Source organism: Lithobates pipiens, unplaced genomic scaffold, assembly GCF_037356315.1.
Source record: "Lithobates pipiens isolate NorthernLeopardFrog02 unplaced genomic scaffold, aLitPip1_a1.2 Scaffold_22, whole genome shotgun sequence".
NCBI classification, from domain to species: domain Eukaryota; kingdom Metazoa; phylum Chordata; class Amphibia; order Anura; family Ranidae; genus Lithobates; species Lithobates pipiens.
The window spans coordinates 78,610,240-78,634,106 of NW_027507784.1; the positions used below are offsets into that span (position 1 = coordinate 78,610,240).

Sequence of the window (23,867 nt, forward strand, 5' to 3'; positions counted from 1 at the left end):
AAGCAGTCTCTCTCTGTGCAGGCAGTGTCAAGCAGTCTCTCTCTCTTTGGGGCAATGTGGAGCAGTCTCCCTCTCTCTCTGTACGGGGAATGTGGTGTAGATGGGTGGTGAGTTAATTCAGTGGTTCAATGGGCCACTTGACTGGACTTGCCCCCCAGGCCTAAGGCTGCCAGCCCTCCCCTGGTGGGGGCCACTTCCAGGACTTCTTGTTCCCCTTTACACTGAAGATAGTTCTTAATGACATTGGCTGTATGTTTGGGGGGGGGGGGCATTGTCCTGCTGCAGAATAAATTTGGGGTTAATCACACGCCTTCCTGATGGTATGGCATGATCTATAAATATCTGCCTGTATTTCCCAGCCAAACAAACTGCCTTCTGCTACAGCCAAATATTTAAAATGTTGACTCATCAGTCTAGAGCACCTGCTGCCATTTTTCTGCACCCCATGTTTTTGTGCAGAGTTGAGTCTTGTTTCCATGCCAGTGGTTTGGCTTTTTGCCCGCATTTCTTAATGAAGACCACTTCTGGCCAGACTTCTCCAGTGAGTAGATCTGGGTCCAACTGGTTTCTGCCAAGTCTGTGCTGATGGCACAGCTGGACATCTTCTGATGTCAAATGGAAGTACGGTTCCATAAACCAAACTGTATCCTTTTACCTTAGGTACAATTCATACACATCTACCCCTGGAGAGCGAGCTGGGACTCGCGAAACATGTCAGGTACACCTGATGTTTGTATGTTATGTTATGTGATTGTTCATACACAATTGTACTACTACTACTACCAATTTTATTCAATCAAGTTTTATGTACCTTGTACTAAGTGGCTTTCTTTGATGACAATATGCTTGTAATACTTTTACTGAATAAAAACATATACTGTACTTACTCTTGTTACTTTCATTGGCTTAGTGGTGCTCACCTCATCTAAAGTTCTAGGGCAAAATTCTCTTTTTTTGTTGCATATTACAGGGATGGAGGTGTGTTACCGGTGACAGCAGACCTTATCTTGTTTTCTAAATGGAAGTACGGTAAGCATGATATGGCTTTCATCCGCAGCATTTACTGTCTACAGTCCTCAATGTTGCCTGGTCAATGTTGTCCTCAATGCTGAGAGATACAGACATATATTTATCCATGATGCCATACCATCAGCCTCAAATGTATTCTGAAACAGGTCAACAACCCCAAACATATCCTCAGTGTAAAGAAGAACAAGAAGCCCTGTAAGTGAAAGTTTGCCCCCCCCCCACCCCCCACCCCCACAGTGTCCTACTCACAACATCATGGAGTCTGTCTGGGATTACATGAAGAGATGGAAGGACTTGAGGCAACCTACATCCACAGAAGATCTTTGCTTAGTTCTTCAAGACGTTTTGAACAACCTACCTGCCGAGTTCCTTCAAAAACTATGTGCAAGTGTACCTAGAAGAATTGATGCTCGTTTGAAGCCAAAGGGTAGTCACACCAAATATTGATTTGATTTAGATTTTCTTCTCTTCGCGCGCGTTTAATTTTGTAAATTGATAAAAAAAAAAAATATGAAAGCATTCTTACAGCATGTCTTCACAAATATCTAAAACATTTAGCATACTGTATATTTGCTCAAGAATAATGCAATCAGTGAGACATAATGCTGAAAAATATATTCTGGATTTACATAAACTTTAACAGTTATGTGTTGATGAACAATGTCAATCATATTGTTAACTTCAATCTAAAAGACATCTGCTGCCTTTTCAAGAGCCAACAATGGGTAGGCAAAAGTTAGGTAAAAGTTGCAAAAAGGACAAGGGCGGGCAATGAATAGCAATGGGACAAATCTTATCTTCCAATAGCATGTGAATCTGCGTCAGAGCAGCTAACACGGCTAAGCTTACCGTAAACAAAAACAGCAATTTAATTACCCTACGCACTAAATAAATTATGTATTTAATCATTCGGTGTGTTCCATCTGCACTCCCCTTAATAAAATACAATCTAACGTAATTTGTTTCTGATTCATCTGCCTGTAATCTTTATTAGCTCTCCTATTTGGGCTTTAATTTGATGTCTCTGCTACATTATAAAAATATACTGTATATTTAATTTGGTTTAGTGGAGCTAACAACACCCTCATCATGAAAGCAAACGGATGGAGTGAATGCTGAATATTATAGCGCTATCATCTGATCCACTGGCAATATGGCAGTGGAATTTTGATGATTTCCGTTATTGCATTGCTCAACATTTTGCTAATTACAGTCATGCAAAGTGCCTAAAGCTAGAGATTTGAAGAAAGCATAAAACGTTCCACTATGCTAAATGATATAATAAGTAACATGCAGTATATAAAACGTTTGAGGAATGTGACCATTACACCTATACAAGCTTGTTGGAAAACTCATTCCAAAACCATGAGCCGAGACATGAATTTAACCCCCTCCATACAGGTATAATTTCCTCCAGGCTTTCCATAAGATTTAGGAGTATGGCTGTGGAAATTTGCACCCATTTCAATCAGCATATCAGTTCATCCCAAAGGTTTTCAGTAGGGTTAAAGTCAGGGATCTGTGCAGGCCACTTGAGGTTCTGCACAACCAGACTCATGAAACCATGTCTTTATGGATACTCATGTAAACTGCAAAAGCTTTGCACTAGAGAACCAAAAGAATCTTTCAACCTCTCAGCTTCTACATATATCAAACAAAAGTTATATAAAACCTGTTACCATAGATACATTTTAACCACTTCAAGACTGCAATATGTACTATACTTTGTGGCTTTGAAGTGGTTTACCGGGGTTATGGCTAAAGATATCAGCCACAACCCCCGGCATCATTTTTTTACAGTTGGCGGCTTGTTTTTTTAATGTAAGCACTCTGAGCTTCTCGTGAGCTACGGGAATGCTTTCAGAAGCAGCAGGAGGGGGTGCCACCCCTCCCGCCGCTCGCCGGTGTCTCTTTTGGGCTTACTGTTCCAACTGGTTCGCCTCTATGGCCTTGGAGGATCGGAGCGACATCATGACTACCAGGGCGGAAGTAAATATATATTTTCTTTTAAAACAAAAGATCAAAAAACATTTTTTTTGTTTGTTCTTTTGCATTTCTTTTTTTCTTTTCTTTTTGTCTTTTTAACCCCAGATCTCTCCATAATAAGAATCTGTCATCCTTTCATTCTATTACAAGGGATTTTTACATCTCTTGTAATAGGAATAAAAGTGATAAAAAAAAAAATCAAAGGGACAGTGTAAAAATGAAAAGTAAAATAAATAAGAAAAACGCATATGTAAGTGGTATGCACACCACACATGTTAGGTAGTGCCTCGAACGTTAGAGTGCGTAACATCATCTTTCATATTTAAAAAATAAATGGGCAATGTAGTGATCCCCATATCCCTACTTACTCGCTTTATAATAAAATTATACACAAATAATAAATCAAATGTGATAAAACATATAAGGTTTCTTGAAATTCTTTTCCAAATCACCTAATAAAGTCAATGAAAAAACACCAAAGTCTTAGACAACTGGTGTTTTTTGGAACCTTCTGTTATTCACTCTACCGATGGTTGCCCCTCAACCCAAAAACCCACCCAACAAAGTAGAAAATGAAATCCAATCTCCAGCACCTTGTAAATATATTAAGAGATGCAAACTTATATAGGCAACGGTTTCGGTTCTGCTAGGATCCTTAATCAGGTACCCTAAAAATGGTACATATGTAAATTAATACTTCTTATAAAGCACATCTTCAGACCAGTAATTAGTAAGACCTGAGTTTTCTCACACACATAGATAGATAGATTAAGTCTCTTTATATCACCAACTAATAACATCACTGCCACTTTTTTCAGCTATGGAAACCCAAAAAATTTTCATGAGTGAAAAGGACCAGTGATGCTTTTAGATTAAGTATTTTTTGTATCAGGTTGTAAAATTGGGCTGAACTATAATGTGTGTGAAAAAGCTTAGGAGGTAATGATTACCAGTCCAAAGATGTGCTTCATAAGAAGTATTGTTTGACATATATGCCATTCTTCTTTCACCTGATGACAGGTCCTAGCATGTCAGAAACCATTGTACTTATCAATTTGCAACTCTTAATACATTTACAACAAGGGTGCTGCAGATTGGATTTTGTTTTTCTATGTGTGGTGGAGATATATATATTTTTATCAATTTTTGTCAAAAGTATTGGGCCGCATGCCTTTACGCACACATGAACTTTAATGGCATCTCGCTCTTAGTCAATAGGGTTCAGTATTGAGTTGACCCACCCTTTGCAGCTAAGACAGCTTCAACTCTTCTGGACGGCTATCCACAAGGTTTAGGAGTGTGTCTATGGGAATGTTTGACCATTCTTCCAGAAGCGCATCCCCTCTCCCTCCATCCACAGCTCACTCTCTCCCTCTATCCACAGCTCACTCCCCCCCATGCACAGCTTACCTCCCCCCTCCATCTACAGCTCACCCTCCCCCCCCCCATTCACAGCTCACTCTCCCCCCCCATTCACAGCTCACTCTCCCCCCCATGCATATCTCACCTCCCCCCACAATCCACAGCTCACCATTCCCCCCTATCCACAGCTCACCCTCTATCCCCATCCACAGCTCATCCTCTCCCCCCATTCACAGCTCACTCTCCCCCCCATCCACAGCTCACCCCCTCATCCACAGCTCACCTCCCACCCATTCACAGCTCACCCCCCCCCCCCCATCCAAAGCCCAAAGCTCATCCTCTCCCCCTTGTCTTTCCACAGCTCACCTCCCCCAGTCCACAGTTCACCCCCCCCATCCCTTCAGATTGCTTTGCCCAGTGCTACACAGATCTGACAGGCAGGGAAAGAAGATGCCAATGGAATCACCATTAAAAAAATGCAAGCAGTTTCTGGACTCAACAGATGTGGGGAGGTGCCCTGGGTGCCAGTGCTAGCACAGAGAAGCTGGTGGGGGAAGCGAGGAAAACTTCCTCCACTGGATGCTGTGTTAATTAACAGGCTGGATAGGAGAAGGTTGCCGAAGGTGGCGGAATGGCATTCTGCCCCATTCTGGCTGAAAAAATCCCTGCCCTTACTAGAAACACCTGAACTCAGTAATTTGGAAGATTTTGTTCATGCATTTTTGGACATACTTTCCTGCCATTATTACTTGCAATAAATTGGCCCCAAACACAGACAGTCTGTGACCAGGGCCAAACTGTGTCATGAAGGGAATGTTGAGGCTCTTGAAGCTATCATACTGTGTCCCATTTCAAAAATAATCAGGCAGCATAAGGAAAGAAGGATCTAGGGACCAAGTACTAAAACTGTCCAGTTCCATCCAGGGGGACTTTTCATTTTGGATAGAGTAATGGAGGGTTTTAACCCCATCAATATATATATATATATATATATATATATATATATATATATATATATTTTACCATCTGTGTAACATTGGGGATATTTCCCATCTTATCCCTAAGTCAAAGATACCTTATTGTTACTAATCTTACCATAACTAGCTTCCCCTCTATTCCTGTTCTAGTGACTATTAAAATGTGTGCTTTCTCTTAATTTCTTAGTGATAATGGTAACCAGGACAAATAGAGAGGGTGAATTAGCCGAATGGTCAGTGGCCAGTCCATAGGGGGTACATGGGCGAACCCCCCGCCCCCCTTCCAGGCAGTCACCTAAACATTTTTTAATACTGGCCCTTTTTAAAAAAAAAAATACAAAAAAAGGTCCTTAAGTGCACTGTGTTCGGACGCCGGACACAGTGCGACGTCAGACACAGTGCACTTATGGGAAGCGCCATGTCTATGCAATCACAAGATTGCAGACGTGGCGCTTCATTTGCGGGCGTTTAGCCCACCTTGCGGCACTTTCTGAAGCACCAAGTAGCTTCCGCCTGGCGTCTGTAGTATCTATTACTACGGCCGGGCGGTTTGATTGACATCTGAGTTAGATGTCACTTCCCGTTTTCTCTCTCCCATTGTGCCCAGGAGAGAGGAAACAGGAAGTATGAGAGGAGCGGACCTCTCCATCTCCACTGTGGAAGGAGACACTGCTGGAAAGGACAACACACAGCAAGGTACTGTAAGTAATGGGGGGAGGGGGGTTTGATGTGACACAGGCTGCATTTGGTGGTGACACAGGCTGCATTTGGTGGTGATAGAGGCTGCTTTATTTGGTGGGGACACAAGCTGATTTATTTGGTGGGGAAACATGTTGATTTATTTGGTGGTGACACAAGCTGCATTTGGTGGTGATACAGGCTGCTTTATTTGGTGGGGACACATGCTGCTTTATTTGGTGGTGACACAGGCTGTTCTATTTGGTGGGGACACAGGCTGCTCTATTTGGTGGTGACACAGGCTGCTCTATTTGGTGGGGACACAGGCTGCTGCATTTGGTGGGACACATGTTGCTTTATTTGGTGGGGACACAGGCTGCTGCATTTGGTGGGGACACATGCTGCTTTATTTGGTGGGACACAGGCTACTTTATTTGGTGGTGACACATGCTGCTACATTTGGTGTGACACAGGCTGCTGTATTTGGTGGGACACAGGCTGCATTTGGTGAGACACAGGCAGGCTGTATTTGATGGGACACAGGCTGTATTTGGTGGGACACAGGCTGCTGCATTTGGTGGGACACAGGCTGCATTTGGTGAGACACAGGCTGCATTTTGTGTGACACAAGCTGCATTTTATTTGGAAGTAAGGAGGGACTCCGCTGGGGGCACCTGATGTAATGATGGACTCTGCTGGGGACACCTGATGGCATCTGGTGGCAGGCGACATGGCTAGTGACACGCTCAGGGCTCCCACTGATTCTGCATTATGGTGAGTTAAATGATTTCATTTTATATTAGAATGTAATAATAGAAATAATGAGCTTCAATCATCCTGACACCATAACAACCATGGTGGCGGGGTTATTGAAGTGCTAACACCAGGTGTTTGGAATATCTTTATCTGTTGATTGTTAAACTTTCTAGAATACATATATTTCTATTGTTCTGTAAGATCTGGGCCTGCTGTCCTTCCACCCCTCTCTTCCTCTCCCTCCATCCCTTGTTCATCTCAGACGCTAACCACACCCCCTTAGAGCCACACCCACTATTTAGCTTAAACCATGGCCATCTTCACTAAGTGGGAGGGGTCAGAAAGGAAGGGCGGGGTCTGACCCCCCCCCCCATCCTAATACTTCACCAGCCGCCACTGCTAATGGTGACACAGACAGCAATACAAACCAGACAGGTGTTCTAATCATTCTCCACTCTATCCAAAACTAAACAAAGTTTATCCTAATTTTACATTAAACTTTACTTTGCAAAGCTGATAACTGCATTGATCATTGTCCCTACAGCTTCAAGCTGCTGTGTCTTATATCTGCCATACGGAATATGTTAACTTACCCAATATCAGTCTCACAGAAGCATCGCTTGGATTGGTCCTCTATGCTGGAATAGCACTATGTGATTAAATGTTTGCTATAACTGGTTAAACTTCCCTTTGTTGGGCTCATCACAAGGGTGATCGAAGTATAAAGCAGTTGAACGTCTTCCAAACACTTTGTGCATTACTGTGAAGAGCCGGGTTCACCTATAAGACAAAAGTCACAATGGTAAGTGTTCAATCAGTTTAGGAGGAACAATTATTAAGCATACAAATAAAAGGTTTGCAGCTGCCTAGCTAGATTCTTCCTTCTATGTCCCTATATATTTAAAGCTGAACTTATTAAATTGTATTATTCTACAGTAAGCAATAAAAATACCTACATTTAAAAAGAAGTATTGGATTTTTTATTTTTTTTTAGAGAAGAATACTTACTTAATTGGATGCAGCATCCATCCAGTGCAGCATCTGTCGCTGCCAGTACAAACTGAGCAATCAAACACCGCCGATTGCTCGGTTCTCACAGCTCTGTGCTCTGACCCCCCTCACTGGAGAGATGGGCTGTGGAGGGGGCAGGAGCAGCCTGCTCAGGCTCTCAGTGGATTTGGACGGATCATCACCATATGGTCATGATCCTTCCCGAGCCTGGATCGGCTCTGTGATGTCAGCAGACAGCGGACTTCAGTCCACTGCTTGCTAAAAATGGGTCACAGAAGTGCAGAATGAAATGCATACCTGTGATGCACAGGAGAAGTACAGCCAAACCAACTTTGGCTGTGCCTCTCCCTTAACCTTGTGTCGGTGGCTTGCAATCCCTTGTGGGCAATCCCAGACTGGGAGATTGAGACAGCACATGGAGAGGTCATGACATTTTTTTCCAAAACCTTCCATGTCCCTACAATTAAAATAAAGTTTATACTTGTACAATAAAAGGTGGGAATGCACAATGGGCATTCAAATGTTGGAAGGCTCTGGATGGGGCTTTGTGTCACTGTGGGGGGCTGTGGGGGTTGTAGAATGGGTTATGGAACTCAGCAGACTGGATGGCCCTCTAGGGGATGAGGTTTGAGGTACTGTAAGACACTGTTGGAAGTTGGGTGCACTATGAGGGACCGGAGGCTCTGCAGAAAGCTAGGGGGCACTATGGAAGCCTAAGTGGCACTGCGAAGCCTTTGGATAGTGGTGGAGGCTGAGGGCTATCAGGGGACCTGAGGGCACTGTGGGCCAGTATGGGAGGTTGGGGGGCGCTATGGAGGCTGGGAGGCATGGGGGGAGGTAATGAGATTTGTGGCTAGCGGGAAGCCTGAGATAAGGGAAACCGCAGCCTTGCAGTTGGCCTTTGCCTTGAGGTTGAGAATCTCTGATCTAGTATATGTATGTAATAGTCTCTAAACCATGTGCCTTGTAACAGGGATGGGCCCTGGAAGGCAGGTATGTTCCCCCATTATTTGGGTTGTGGTCCTTTTATGGGGGACAAAGGCAGTGGCGTAACTAGAACCTTCAGGGCCCCGATGCAAGAAACCATGAAGGGCCCCCCTGAACCCCAGCCAGGGCCCTTCCCTCCGAGTTCAGCGGTGGAACTCCAGGGTGTGGTCACAGGTATGACCTTTGTGAGCCCTGTAGTTCCACCACTGGTATCAGTAGTTTTTTTTATTATTTATTTTTAGGTGCCCCATTGGGGGACTGTCCCTAGGCAGGATGGGGTCCCCACCCCCAGAAGAGATGAGGTCCTTTTCTCCAGGGCAGATGAAGTTACTGCCCCCATGTTGGCCTGGGCTCCATCCAGTGTGCTGAACGGGCGATCAGCATATCTCCCAGAAAGACCTTTCATCATCTGTGTATGACGGGGGAGGAGGGGGGCTGGCAGACAAGCCTGAAGTGTCCTCCGGGGAGCCAGCTCTCATAGGGCTGCACTCCATCTGTGTGCATAAAGTTTTTTTACCCGGGAGAAGTATGCAGTGCAGTGTGGGCCGGACTGGGGGGGGGGGGGGTGGTACTCTGGCTGGGGAGAACAGACATCAGACTGAGTGACAATGCATGGAGCAGGTCATGCGGGGAATGCACAACTAAAGAGCAGCCAGTGCGATAATTGAGCATGGAGCTCTGCTAGTCACCCTACAGCCACCCGTGTGCATGGTGCACTGGTACCCCTAGTTGCCTATGCTGCTGCCGGCCATATGTAGAGGGGGCTGCATGGGCCCCCTGCATCACAGGGCCCGGTTGCGATCGCAACTGCTGCACCCCCTATAGTTACGCCCCTGGACAAAGGAGAAATGTTTTGGTACTCATGGATTCTCAGTAAGGCATTATGAAGGGTTCAAGGGTAGTCCAGTTGGAGAGTAGAGGACTGATTTACAGTTCTCTCAGGATTGGCAAGTCCAGAATTCAGAGGCTCTGAGCGACCTTGGGTGAGAAAGAATCTCCAACCCTGATTAAAGAGACTATGGTCGTAAAAAGGTTAACCCCCGGCAGGGGAGACCTGAAAAGGAACTAGAACTTGTCTGTGAGGTATTGTGGAGTAGCTCACAGCTGTGAGAAAGTGTGCACTGTCTAACGACTAAGGCTGAGCTCCTGCGGCTTTTCCTGTAACCTGAAGCAAATGGGAACCTTAACCCAGGTGTGGGACTGGTATTGGCGGTGAGCCATAATTACCAATATACCAGTTTCAATATAACAGAAATATGAACTGTTTGAATTGGTTTTGCTGAGAAAAGCAGTTTTTATCAATCATATTTTAAAATCGCTGCAAAGACCATACCTTCCTTAAAAATTATGAAACAGAGAAGTCTTATTGCCTTTAGAATGTGCAGCTTTGTAAGAAGAAGACAAATCTGAAATGGCTCCTGAAAACAAAAATCCTATTTCCCCTTTAAATTCAGCAGCTTTTCAGCAGATGTGGGATCAGAATTGTACCGCTTTGCTTTTATTCAATTATCAGCTCTTTCCGCCTCTTAATAGAACATATTTTGAACAAACAGTTTTGTTGACTCTTGAGATGTGTCAAACTGCAGCGCCAACACCGAGACATACTCGGCTAAGTCAGCAGTGTGAACGGGACCTAATTGAGATGCTGTAAAACCAGAAGATAGTCAGGGATAATGGATGCCTCAGGGGCAATTATAGAAGTTAATGTGTCAGTTTTTTTCCTTGGCAAATAAAACGCTTTCTCATACTTGTTTTAAAGTCTTCCCGTGTCGTGTCGGTGCTCGGGTGACGGATATTTCTGCATCTGATTCTAATCTACCGGCATTAAAACAGAAATCCACACATGCTGAGGATAGAAGGAGAACATTTGTTATTCGACATTTCTCGATCAGCAGATTAAACTGCTGAATGGAATTATATTAAGTGCTGGAATACTTTAGTAGTAAATAAAAGCTGTAACCTTAGAAGACCAGAGAGAGTAAGGCGGTAACTATTATTTCAGACCAGGAGTTTCCAAGCTTCTAAACAAATGGCCAGTTTACAGTCCTTCTGACTTTAGGGGGGCTGGACTGTGGCCAGTGGGGGTAGAAAATGTCCTAGTGGGATTAAACAGTGTCCCATCTTTGGTATTAGAGGGAGGAATAGTGCCCCATCATCGGTGTCAGTAGAAGGAGTAGTGCCCCATTATTGGTATTAATCAGAGTAATAGTGACCCATCATTGGTGTCAGTGGGAGTAATAAAGCCCAGTCATTGGTGTCAGTAGGAGGAATAATGCCCCATCATTGTTGGTATCAATGAGAGGAATAGTGTCCCATCATTGGTAATAATGAGAGGAATAGTGTTTCATCATTGTTTTCAATGGGAGGAATAGTGCCCCATATTTGGTAACAATGGGAGGAATAGTGTCCCATCATTGGTGTCAATAAGAGGAACAATGTTCCATCATTGATGTCAGTGGGAGGAATAATGTTGGTGTCATCATTGGTGTCAGTGGGAGTAAAAGTGTTTCATCACTGGTGTCAATAAGAGGAACAATGTTCCATCATTGGTGTCAGTGGGAGAAATAGTGCCCCGTCATTGGTGTCAGTGGGTGGAATAGTGCAGCATTGTTGGTGTCAGTGACAGGAACTATGCCCCACCGTTGCTCTCAGTGGGTAGAATAAAGCTCCATAGGCCGCTGACAGCACACCTCTCCCAGTGTGCTCCCTACCTTGCAGCCTGACAGTAGAGCCCAGCCTTGAGGCACCAGCTCTTCCTTCACTAAGGTCTGGCTAAGTAATTGGAAGGGTTGGTGGAAGAGCTCTGTGGGGGGGGGGGGGGGGGGCTTTGTAGTGGGGTATGGGGGAGGGGTTGAGGAATGGGCTCTGTACTGGGAGGGATGGATAGGGATAGTACTTTGTAGTGTGGAAAGATGAAGGAATTTGAGGGGGTGCTAGGGGGTTACAGATAGAGCTCTGTACTCAGGAGGGGGTTGATTTCTGGTTGTACACTGGCCTGTGTACTACCCATTCCTGAGCCCCGCACAGTTTGTACTTCTGCACCCTGTGCTATTTGCATTCCTGAACCCTGCATGATACACACTCCTGAGCCCTGCATGATACACACTCCTGAGCCCTGCATGATACACACTCCTGAGCCCTGCATGATACACACTCCTGTGCCCTGCATGATACACACTCCTGTGCCCTGCATGATACACACTCCTGAGCCCTGTATTATACACTCCTGAGCCCTGCGTGATACACACCTCTGAGCCCTGCATGATACACACTCCTGAGCCTTGTATTATACATTCCTGAGCCATGCATGATACACACCTGAGCCATGCATGATACACACTCCTGAACCTTGTATTATACATTCCTGAGCCATGCATGATACACACTTGAGCCCTGCATGATACACACTCCTGAGCCCTGCATGATACACACTCCTGAGCCCTGCATGATACACACTCCTGAGCCCTGCATGATACACACTCCTGAGACCTGCATGATGCACACTCCTGAGCCCTGCATGATTCACACCTCTGAGCCCTGCGTGATACACATTCCTGAGCCCTGCATGATACACACCTCTGAGCCCTGCATGATACACACTCCTGAGCCCTGCATGATACACGCTCCTGAGCCCTGCATAATACACACCTCTGAGCCCTGCATGATACACACTCCTGATACGTACTTCTGAGCCCTGCGCCTTGCAAGATATGCATTACTGAGCGCTCCACCCGACTTTAATGTCTCGGGGCTGGCTAGCCCGAGGCAAGTAAACTAAAGGAGGATTCGGAGGTGGTTGGGTGCCGTCTCCATTTTGGGAGAGACCCAGTGTACTTCAAGCATTTCAGGGGAGGAATCTTTAGAAGGACACCACATACGGGTTGTTGGCTTTCTTAACAAGAGCCTGGAAGGGCTGAAGTAACCAAGAGAATCTAGTCTTGTGGATATCGCCAAGGAGGCTGAAAGATCCAGGTATCCTACAAGTGTTCTAAAGCTTAGTTCCCCTACATGTTCTACAACAACGTCTGTGACAAAGACTTTGTTCCTGAGTAAGCCCCTTGTTGGCTGCTAGGCCTTGTGAGAGAGGGACCTGAGTGTTCATCCAGAAGTGGCTATTCTCTGGATGCAGTCAAAGTAAGCAAGTTCTTCAAAGTTTTTGGGACTTTGACATAAGAGTACCTGAACTTCCTTCCCAAACCTCTGATCCCAAGTTGAAAGACTGTTCAATTGTCTGAGTTCGCAAATAAAATCCATTTAAGTGGATCTATTGTCAGTCTCAAGTTACTGGGCCATCTACCACGGGACATCCCCTAGACATGTCACAAGGAGAACGAAAGGTAACGGTAAGCCCAAAAATAACCAGGGGGTTAGTGGTACAATCATATAATTAAAACTTTACAAAATATACAATGTTAAACTGGTTGTCTTGGGGACCATCAGCAATGTGATTTACAAAGAGCCCCAGAACTGTTATTTGGAATGTGTTTTAACAGAAACCTTCAAGGTCATTCTTCATAATGACTTTAGAGACGTATATACAGTATATTTTATCACATAACGAGTGTCCTTCATCGGCAATCGCTAAGTGCTGCATTATATCTGCTACATTACCCTTCATCCCTTCGCTGATCCTTTATTGTCTGATGGTGTTACGGCAATCATTACAATACATAAAAGTACATCCACATCAAAGTACAACTCCAGGCCACACAAAAAAGAACACCCTTTAGTCTACTTATATATTCCTTTAAATACCATTACATGCATTTTACATACTGCTAATAAAATCTCTGAAATCTGTACTGGGTTCCTGTAATCTACTGAACACCTGAAATCAGAGTGGTAGTGCCAGTGTGAGCGGGCAGTCAGAGGAGGTGATTAAAGCTGGACTCCATGCAAACAGCCAAATACACAGATAAAATACACTCACCCGACACTTTATTAGGTACATCTTGCTAGTAGCGGGTTGGACCCCCTTTTGCCTTCAGAACTGCCTTAATTCTTCCTGACATAGATTCAACAAGGTGTTGGAAACATTCCTCAGAGATTTCAGTCCATATAGACATGACAGCATCACGCAGTTGCTGCAGATTTGTTGGCTGCACATCCATGATGTGAATCTCCCCGTTCCATCACATCTCAAAAGTGCTCTATTGGATTGAGATCTGGTGAGTGTGTGGAGGTCATTGGAGTACAGGGACCTCATTGTCCAGTGGTGAGATGATTGGAGCTTTGTGACATGGTGCATTATCCTGCTGGAAGGAGCCATCAGAAGATGGGGACACTGTAGTCATAGAGGGATGGACATGGTCAGCAACAATACTCGGGTAGGCCGTGGTGTTGAAATGATGCTCAATTGGTACTAAGGGGTCCAAAGTGTGCCAAGAAAATATCCACCACACCATTGCAACACCAGCCTGAACCATTGACACAAGGCAAGATGGATCCATGTTTTCATGTTGTTCATACCAAATTCTGACCCGACCATCTGAACGTTACAGCTGAAATTGATACTCCTGATCAGATCAGGGGGCTTTTTTTCCAATCTTCTATTGTGCAATTTTGGTGAGCCTGTGTGAATTGTAGCCTCAGTTTCCTTTTCTTAGCTGACAGGAGTGGCACCTGGTGTAGTCTTCTGCTGTAGCCCATCTGTTTCAAGGTTCAATATGTTGTGTGTTCAGAGATGGTATTCTGCATACCTTGGGTGTAACGAGTGGTTATTTCAATTAGTTGCCTTTCTATCATCTGGAACCAGTCTGCCCATTCTCCTCTGACCGCTGACATCAACAAGGCATTTTCCTCCACACACCGGCCGCTCACTGGATATTTTCTCTTTTTGGACCATTCTCTGTAAACCCGAGAGATGGTTGTGCTTGAAAATCCCAGTTTTTGAAACACTCAGAGCAGCCCGTCTGGCACCAACAACCATGCCACGTTCAAAGTCACTTAAATCCCCTTTCTTCCCCATTCTGATACTCAGTCTAAACTTTGGCAAGTCGTCTTCACCACATCTAGATACCTAAATGCATTGCTTTGCTGCCATGTGATTGGCTGATTAGCAATTTGTGTTACCAAGAATTTGAAAAGGTGCACCTAATAAAGTGGCTGGTAAATGGGATCCCATGTATATGGCAGCTGGTTTGCCTGTTAAATAATTTGTATTTCTGTCCGTCCAGTGCTAAGAATTACAAAGCTCTGTCACATAGCACGGCCCTTTCAGGTTTGGAAAGAGACCTAATTTATCTCTCCTGCAGTTAACACTTACAAATTGTACCCCTTCCCTAGCCTGTGACTGGATAGTAGAAGTAGAAGCAGCAGACCGATGCTCTCCCTTCAACATGCTCTTTGTTAGCACATGAGCACTGCAGTACAGCTTACTGACTCCTTGTGCTGCTTCTACCTCTCACAATGTGTAAGCTCTGCTGTACCAAGACTGTAAGATACCTGCTGCTGATAACAGGAAAGATCCAGGTAATTACATTTCTTGAAAAGTGAATGGTAAAAGTGCAAAGTACAAAATAAAGAATGAACCTTAAAGCGGTAGTAAACCCACACATTTATTTATTTTTTTAACTGCAAAGCAAAAGGCATAATGAGCTAGTATGCACCGCATACTAGCTCATTATGAAATACTTACCTTAGAACGAGGCCCCGACATCTGGCCCGATCCACGCCGAGGGAGCTGACATGCTCCCTCGGCGTTTCTTCCGGGTATCGTGGCTCCGGCGCTGTGAGTGGCCGGAGCTGCGATATCGTCACTCCCGCGCATGCGCGCGGGAGATTTCATTCCGGCCGGCCGGCCACTGCCGGATTTTCAGGCCGAGAATCCCCTTGTGCGCATGCGCTGCTGCAGTCAGCGGCGCATACCGAGGGGAATATCTCCTAAACCGTACAGGTTTAGGAGATATTTTTTTTACCTACAGGTAAGCCTTATTATAGGCTTTCATGTAGGTAAAAGTAAAAAAATTGAGTATACAACCACTTTAATAACCACTTCCCATCTGTGATCTAGCGGAATGATCAGCGCAGACCTACTTTACTGGGAGGCCATCATATGACGTCCTCTCGTGCTCGCGCGGCTTGCACGCCCCTGGCAGGGCTCACACGGCACGCTCTGTGATCAGTGAGTCAATGAGACTCGGCTGATTACAGATCGGAGTAAGGGCTCGATCCCGACCCCTTACCACGTGATCAGCTGTCAGCCAATGACAACTGATCATATGATGTAAACAGAGCCGGTAATGGACTATTTTTTTCCGTGGGGAGAAAAAATAGCCGATTACCGGCTGCTGTCAGAGAGACATCAGTCCCAAACAATGAGAGCAGCCACCGCTTCAACTGTGTCCACCTGTGCCACCTGCCAGTGCCACCTACCAGTGCACAACAGTGCCGCCTACCATTGCACAACAGTGCCACCTACCAGTGCCCACTAGTGCCACCTATCAGTGCCCACCATGCCACCTATCAATACCCATCACAGCCACCTATCAATGCCACCTATCAGTGCTAATCAGTGCCTGATCACCAGTGCTGCCTATCAGTATTACCTGCCAGTGCTCATCAGTGCCACCTATCAGTGCCCATCAGTGCCACCTATCAGGGCCCATTAGTGCCCTCTATCAGGGCTATCTATCAGTGTCCTTCAGTGCTGCCCAACATTGCCCATCAGTGCCATCCATCAGTGCCACCTGATTTTTTCCGCCTTATCAGTGCCAATCAGTGCCACCTTATCAGTGCCCATCAGTGCTGCCCATCAGTGCAGCCCATCAGTGCAGCTTTATCAGCGCATTAGTATTAATATTAGGAGGGTCTGGAACATGTTAACGTGAGAACAGTGCCAATTCCATCCCTTTCTTCCTATATATTTTTCTACTTTTACCTCAGGATGGATTTATTGATAGAGGCTTCAGTTATTTATATGTCTTGCATTTTCTTACCATAAGCGCGGGAGTTCAGACTATTTTTATTTATCAGCGCATATCGATGAAGGAGAAAAATTACCTGTTTGCAAAATTTTATAACAAACTATGAAAACTGTTTTTTTTTGTTTGTTTGGCAAAAAATAAAAACCCCAGTAGTGATTAAATACCACCAAAAGAAAGCTCTATTTCTGGGAAAAAAATGATAAAAGTTTCATACGACATATTCTCATACAATAAGTCCACCATGTGATCAAACGCAAAAGATAATAAGAATAAGCCGTGACCCAAAGTTTATTGAATAAAGAGACTCCTCTGTGATTGTGGTGTTTATCACAAATCGCCTCCATTGCCCCTTCACCTTCCAAACTATGCGCATATACAGACCTTCCACAGGTCACTGTAATGCCACGTAGCCGACTTAGTCTGGCGGACTTCCCGCCGGACTGTCCGTCCGACTTTCCGAACGGGCTACTTGCCCACACACGGCACTTTTTCAGCGGACTAATACGGCGTACTAAGTCCGCCGTACTATTGAAATGAACGGACTCGCCCCCACACGCGGAAGAAAGTCCGCTCATTTCGAGCGCGTCTCCAGGTAGGCGGGGCCCGCGAAGGAGACATCGCTGACCCCGCCACCTGGTATGGACTTAAAGGGGAACCCCAACGCCGAAAAAAATCAGCGTGGGGTTCCCCCCCAGGTCCACATCAGACCCTTGTCCGAGCACGCTACCCGGCTGGCCAAGAAAGGGGGGGACGAGCGAGCGCCCTCCCCCCGAGGCGTACCAGGCCGCGTGCCCTCAACATGGGGGCGCCTTGGGGAAGGGGGGGGCGCGCGGCCCGCCCACCCCAAAGCACCTTATCCCCATGTTGATGAGGACAAGGGCCTCTTCCCGACAACCCTGGCCGTTGGTTGTCGGGGTCTGCGGGCAGGGGGCTTATCGGAATCCGGGAGCCCCCTTTAATATGGATACCGGCCCCCCACCCTATGTGAATGAGTATGGGGTACAATGTACCCCTACCCATTCACCTGTGAAAAAAGTACTCCTCCGCTATCTTCTTCTAGCTCTTTTACTAGCGGTGGAGCCCGGCTTTCTTCCTCGCCGCCGCCCTCTTCTTCCGACTTCGGGGGTCTTGTCCCCCTCTTCGGTTCTTCTGTTGCTGCTGTCGTCGTCGTCGCCGCCTTCTGTTCTTCTGTTCTTCTCTTCAGATGTTGACTCGTCGCTCCCTCCGTTCACAATGACGGGGACCGGAAGCGCGGCGACTTATATAGGGACATCACCGGATGATGTCCCCGCCTATTATGATGTCACAGTCCCAGCATCCTCTGGGACTGTGACACCATAATGGGCGGGGACATCATCCGGCAATGTCCCTATATAAGTCGCCGCGCGAGGGAGCGACGAGTCAACATCTGAAGAGAAGAACAGAAGGTGGCAACGACGACAGCGGCGACAGAAGACCGGGGCACCGCCTGCAAAGAGCTATAAGAAGGCGCGGTGGCCCGGCAGAAGAACCGAAGAGGGGGACAAGACCCCCGAAGAGGGGGACAAGACCCCCGAAGTCGGAAGAAGAGGCCGGCGGCGAGGAAGAAAGCCGGGGCTCCTGTGCTAGTAAAAGAGCTAGAAGAAGATAGCGGAGGAGTCCGGCAAGAAGACCCCCGAAGACGGAAGACTCCCGGAGCTGTGCAATAAACTATTTTTACCCTGTGTTGTGTTTTTTTTTGTACTTTTTTTCACAGGTGAATGGGTAGGGGTACATTGTACCCCATACTCATTCACATAGGGTGGGGGGCCGGTATCCGTGGGCTCCCTTATTAAAGGGGGCTCCCGGATTCCGATAAGCCCCCCGCCCGCAGACCCCGACAACCAACGGCCAGGGTTGTTGGGAAGAGGCCCTCAACATGGGCAAGGCAAGGCACCCCCCATGTTGAGGGCATGCGGCCTGGTACGGCTCAGGAGGGGGGCCGCTCACTCGTCCCCCCCTTTCCTGGCCGGCCAGGTAGTGTGCTCGGACAAGGGTCTGATGTGGACCTGGGGGGGACCCCACGCCGATGATTGGAGTGCAAAACTACTTTCTAAGTCCGCCGTACTTTCGGGTAAAAAAAGTACGCCGGAGGCTACACATGGGGGGATTGTCTGGCGGACTGAGTTTGCCGGACTTTTCCACCCGATTGTTTGATCGTGTGTACGCGGCATTAGCCTTCCCCTTAAGGGGTGTAATTTCCATTAGCGGGCAGCTGGGATCCTTCTCCAGGGACATTTGTTCCAGTTTGCAGTAATCTTTATATGTATGGTGCTCATAAAATCAGGGAAACTGACATAGTGCTGAATCGTTTAAAAAAAAAAATCTTTAATAAAACTATAAAAGCCAAATTCACATTTTTGGGTGAAATTCCTGTAGTGCACCTAGGCATTGCACTTAACACAGTCAGGGTGTGTATGCTCTAGTTTGTCACTTGAATAATTTCCTGCTCGTGTACAATGATGTCACAAAGCCCAGACACGTTTCGTCACTCGTCACGTGACCGCACAAGTGTGACAGGGGCCTAAAGTACAAATTAATCCAGGTTGGCTCAATGTAAGTGTGTATATCTCATACCTGAGCCATCCCTGTGGAAGCTGGCACTTACTGTAGTAGTTGGTGATATTACAGCGATAACAGTATTCTCCCAGGTCCTGCGCCGAGCAGCTGCCCTCCTGCAGCTGCTCGGCACAGGAGATGGTTTAGGAGATGTTTACGACCTTGTAGTGCAACTTTGGTGCAACTTTGATGCAACTTTGGATGGGTGCGGCTTGGATACGAATTTGGCTTTGATGCTCAATGATAATGGACAACTGTTGCACAACTGATGCTCTTTGGTCTTGCCCATGATGCTGAGGTTTGAGGCTGGGTTCCCACTACCTTCGCATGCGGCTCACAGCAGGGAGTCCGGTGGGTCCCCATTCACCATTTCAGGTCCACTTTCAGCCCGAATTTTTGGCTGAATTTGCATGTGAAACAGACCAGAAGACGCACAGGACCCCTGCGCAAATTCGCACCAGAGCCGCTCCGGAGATGTGTGAACCGGCTCCATAGAGACCCGGTCACAATCTCCTGCTATTGCGAACTGGATGCGGGGAAATTTATATTATCTGCAGGGGATCAAATAATTATTTTCCCCACTGTATGTTAAAGTGGTTGTAAACCCTTAGAACACACTTTCACCTATAGGTGAGCCTAGATTAAGGCTTACCTGTAGGTGCTGTAAATATCTCCTAAACCTACATGGTTTAGGAGATATTTACAATTCCCCATATGAGGATTCCTTCTGCGCATGTGCCGATGTATTTGGCGCATGCTCACTTTAGAAGGGCCACGGCGTGCCGTTTTTAACCACTTTCAGACCGGACCATTTTGCTGGTAAATGACCAGAGGTCTTTTTACAATTTGGCACTGCGCTGCTTTAACTGGTAATTGCGCGGTCATGCAATGTTGTACCCAAACAAAATTTGCGTCCCTTTCTTCCCACAAATAGAGCTTTCTTTTGATGGTATTTGATTGCCTCTGCGATTTTTATTTTTTGCGATATAAACGTAAAAAGACCGAAAATTTTGAAAAAAATGATATTTTCTACTTTTTGTTATTAGAAAAATCCAATAAACTCAATTTTAGTCATACATTTAGGCCAAAATGTATTCAGCCACATGTCTTTGGTAAAAAAAAAGTCAATAATTGTATATTTATTGGTTTGCGCAAAAGTTGTCACATCTACAAACTAAGGTACGTTTTCTGGAATTTACGCAGCTTTTAGTTTACGACTGCCTATCTCATTTCTTGAGGTGCTAAAATGGCAGGGCAGTACAAAACCCCCCCAAATGACCCCATTTTGGAAAGTAGACACCCTAAGGAAATTGATAAGTGGCATGTTGAGCCCATTGAATATTTTATTTTTTTGCCTCAAGCGATTGAATAATGACAAAAAAAAAATTATTTTTTTTTTTTACACAAAGTTGTCACTAAATGATATATTGCTCACACATGCTATGGGCATATGTGTAATGACACCCCAAAATAAATTCTGCTGCTTCTCCTGAGTACGGGGATACCACATATGTGGGACTTTTTGGGAGCCTAGCCGCGTACGGGGCCCCGAAAACCAAGCACCGCCTTCAGGCTTTCTAAGGGCGTAAATTTTTGATTTCACTTCTCACTACCTATTACAGTTTTGAAGGCCATAAAATGCCAAGATGGCACAAAACCCCCACAAATGACCCCATTTTAGAAAGTAGACACCCCAAGCTATTTGCTGAGAGGCATTTTGAGTCCATGGAATATTTTATATTTTGCCACAAGTTGCGGGAAAATTACAAACTTTAATTTTTTTTTATTTTTTTTTCACAAAGTTGTCACTAAATGATATATTGCTCACACATGCTATGGGCATATGTGAAATGACACCCCAAAATAAATTTTGCTGCTTCTCCTGAGTACGGGGATACCACATATGTGGGACTTTTTGGGAGCCTAGCCACGTACGGGGCCCCGAAAACCAAGAACCGCCTGCAGGTTTTCTAAGGGCGTAAATATTTGACTTCACTCCTCACTACCTATTACAGTTTTGAAGGCCATAAAATGCCAAGATGGCACAAACCCCCCACAAATGACCCCATTTTAGAAAGTAGACACCCCAAGCTATTTGCTGAGAGGCATGTTGAGTCCATGGAATATTTTATATTTTGCCACAAGTTGCGGGAAAATTACAAACTTTTTTTTTTTTTTTTTCACAAAGTTGTCACTAAATGATATATTGCTCACGCATGCCATGGGCATATGTGAAATGACACCCCAAAATAAATTCTGCTGCTTCTCCTGAGTACGGGGATACCACATATGTGGGACTTTTTGGGAGCCTAGCCGCGTACGGGGCCCCGAAAACCAAGCACCGCCTTCAGGCTTTCTAAGGGCGTTACAGTTTTGAAGGCCATAAAATGCCAAGATGGCACAAACCCCCCCCAAATGACCCCATTTTGGAAAGTAGACACCCCTAAATTTAGGGGTACACTAGTGAGACTAGGTAATAAATGGCAGGTGCCCTGAAACTATAAAAAAATAACTAACCAACCAGCGTCACCTGTAACAGTTATATGGTGATCACTGGTGAAAGGGTTAACTAGGGGGCAATCAGGGGGCTTTATGCGGTAGTATATGGGGGTCCCTGGCGCTATAAAAAGCTGCGGCGAACCTAAATACCTACCTGCCTAACTAGCGTCACCTGTGACACTAATACAGCGATCAGAAAAACGATCGCTTATTAGGCTGGGTTCACACTGGAGCGATGCGGGAACGCCACGAATCCGCGGCGGGTTCCCGCATCGCATGCCTCCCGGCGGCAGTTCACACTGCCCTATGCGAACTGCTGGGAGTGTCAGTGAAATGTTAATGACACCCCCAGATCAGTTCGCATATCGCAGTGCGATCTGCAAACTCGGATCGCATGGTGTGAACACCCATGCGATCCGATTCTGCTGCGGGCCAAAAAAAGGGTCCCGTGCGAATTTGCGGCGGGTGCGATGCGAATTCAGCCATACTATCTGTATGGCTGAACTCGAATCACACAGAGATCGGATGTGATTTGCACTGCAGTGCAGTGAGAATCACATTCGTTCTCATAAACCGCTGCAATGTGAACCCAGCCTTAGTGACACTGGCGACAGGGGGTGATCACGGGGTTAAACCTTTATTGGGGGGGTTAGGGGGGTACATTAGAACTAAAGGGGGCTAACCCTAACTGCCCTAACAGTTATTACAGTCACAAATGACACCAATGCAAAAAAAAAAAATGGCATTGGTGTCACTGTGACTGGGGGGGCAGGGGTAATTGGGGGGGGTGATCGGGGGGGTGTGAGTGTGCCTGGCATGTTCTACTGTGTAGTGTCGTGTTGGTGCAACTCACCGATCCTCTCTCCTCGGTGTCGGAACGAAAAATACCGACACGGAGGAGAGATTACATCACTTCCTCTCCTGTGTTTACATTACAGGAGAGGAAGTGATGTCACGGAGCATTTTCATTCGTCGGGAGCGATCGCGAGGGGGTGGCCATGAATGAATGGCCGTCCCCTCGTCCGGGATCGCTCCCGAACGAATACCGACCGCCGCAGGCACCGGGCGGGGGCCCGATCGGGCCCCCGACCCGCGGGCAGGCAAGGACGTACATGTAAGCCCTTATGCCTGCCCGTGCCATTCTGTCGACGTACATCGTCGTGCGGCGGTCGGGAAGTGGTTAATAAGCACTTTCAGACCAGACCATTTTGCTGGCTTAAGATCAGACCACTTTTTGCGATTCGGCACTGCGACGCTTTAACTGACAATTGCGCAGTCGTGCGACGTGGCTCACAAACAAAATTGACGTCATTTTTTTCCCACAAATAGACCTTTCTTTTGGTGGTATTTGATCACCTCTGCGGTTTTTATTTTTTGCACTATAAACAAAAATAGAGCGACAATTTTGTAAAAAAACCACAATATTTTTTACTTTTTGTTATAATAAATATCCCCCAAAAATATATAAAAAAAACATTTTTTTCCCTCAGCTTAGACCGATAGGTATTCTTCTACATATTTTTGGTAAAAAAAAATGCAATAAGCGATTATTGATTGGTTTGCGCAAAAGTTATAGCGTTTACAAAATAGGGGATAGTTTTATGGCATTTTTATTAATATTTTGTTTTTTTACTAGTAATGGCGGCAATCAGCGATTTTGTATTGTGACTGCGACATTATGGCGGACACATCGGACATTTTTGACACATTTTTGGGACCATTGTAATTTATACAGCAATCAGTGCTATACAAATGCACTGATTCCTGTGTAAATGACACTGGCAGTGAAGGGGTTAACCAGGTGGTGGCAGTGTAGGGGTTAAGTGTTCCTAGGGGCGTGTTACTAACTGTGGGGGGCTGGGCTTTGTGTCAGTGAACACTGATCTCTGCTCCAATCACATGGAGCAGAGATCAGCTTCTTGTTGCTAGGCAGAACGGGGAGATGCTGTTTACAACGGCATCTCCCCGTTCAGCTTCCCCGTGAGACGATCGCGGGTATCCCTGCGGCGATCGAGTCCGCGGGACCTGCGACCGCACTCACAGGGGTCCCGTCCGATGCGCGAGCGCGCCGCCGGCGGCG

At 46.0% G+C, this 23,867-nt stretch overlaps 1 protein-coding gene across 2 annotated transcripts in view; it reads right to left on the bottom strand.

Moving 5' to 3' along the window:
* The window catches only part of THSD7B (thrombospondin type 1 domain containing 7B), an 820,891-nt gene that overhangs the window by 661,294 nt on the left and 135,730 nt on the right, over positions 1–23,867 (bottom strand). For both annotated transcript variants that reach the window (XM_077447767.1, XM_077447766.1), the window contains exon 2: positions 7,382–7,568. The gene's annotated coding sequence lies outside the window, so the exon portion shown is untranslated. The remainder of the gene's footprint in view (positions 1–7,381; positions 7,569–23,867) is intronic.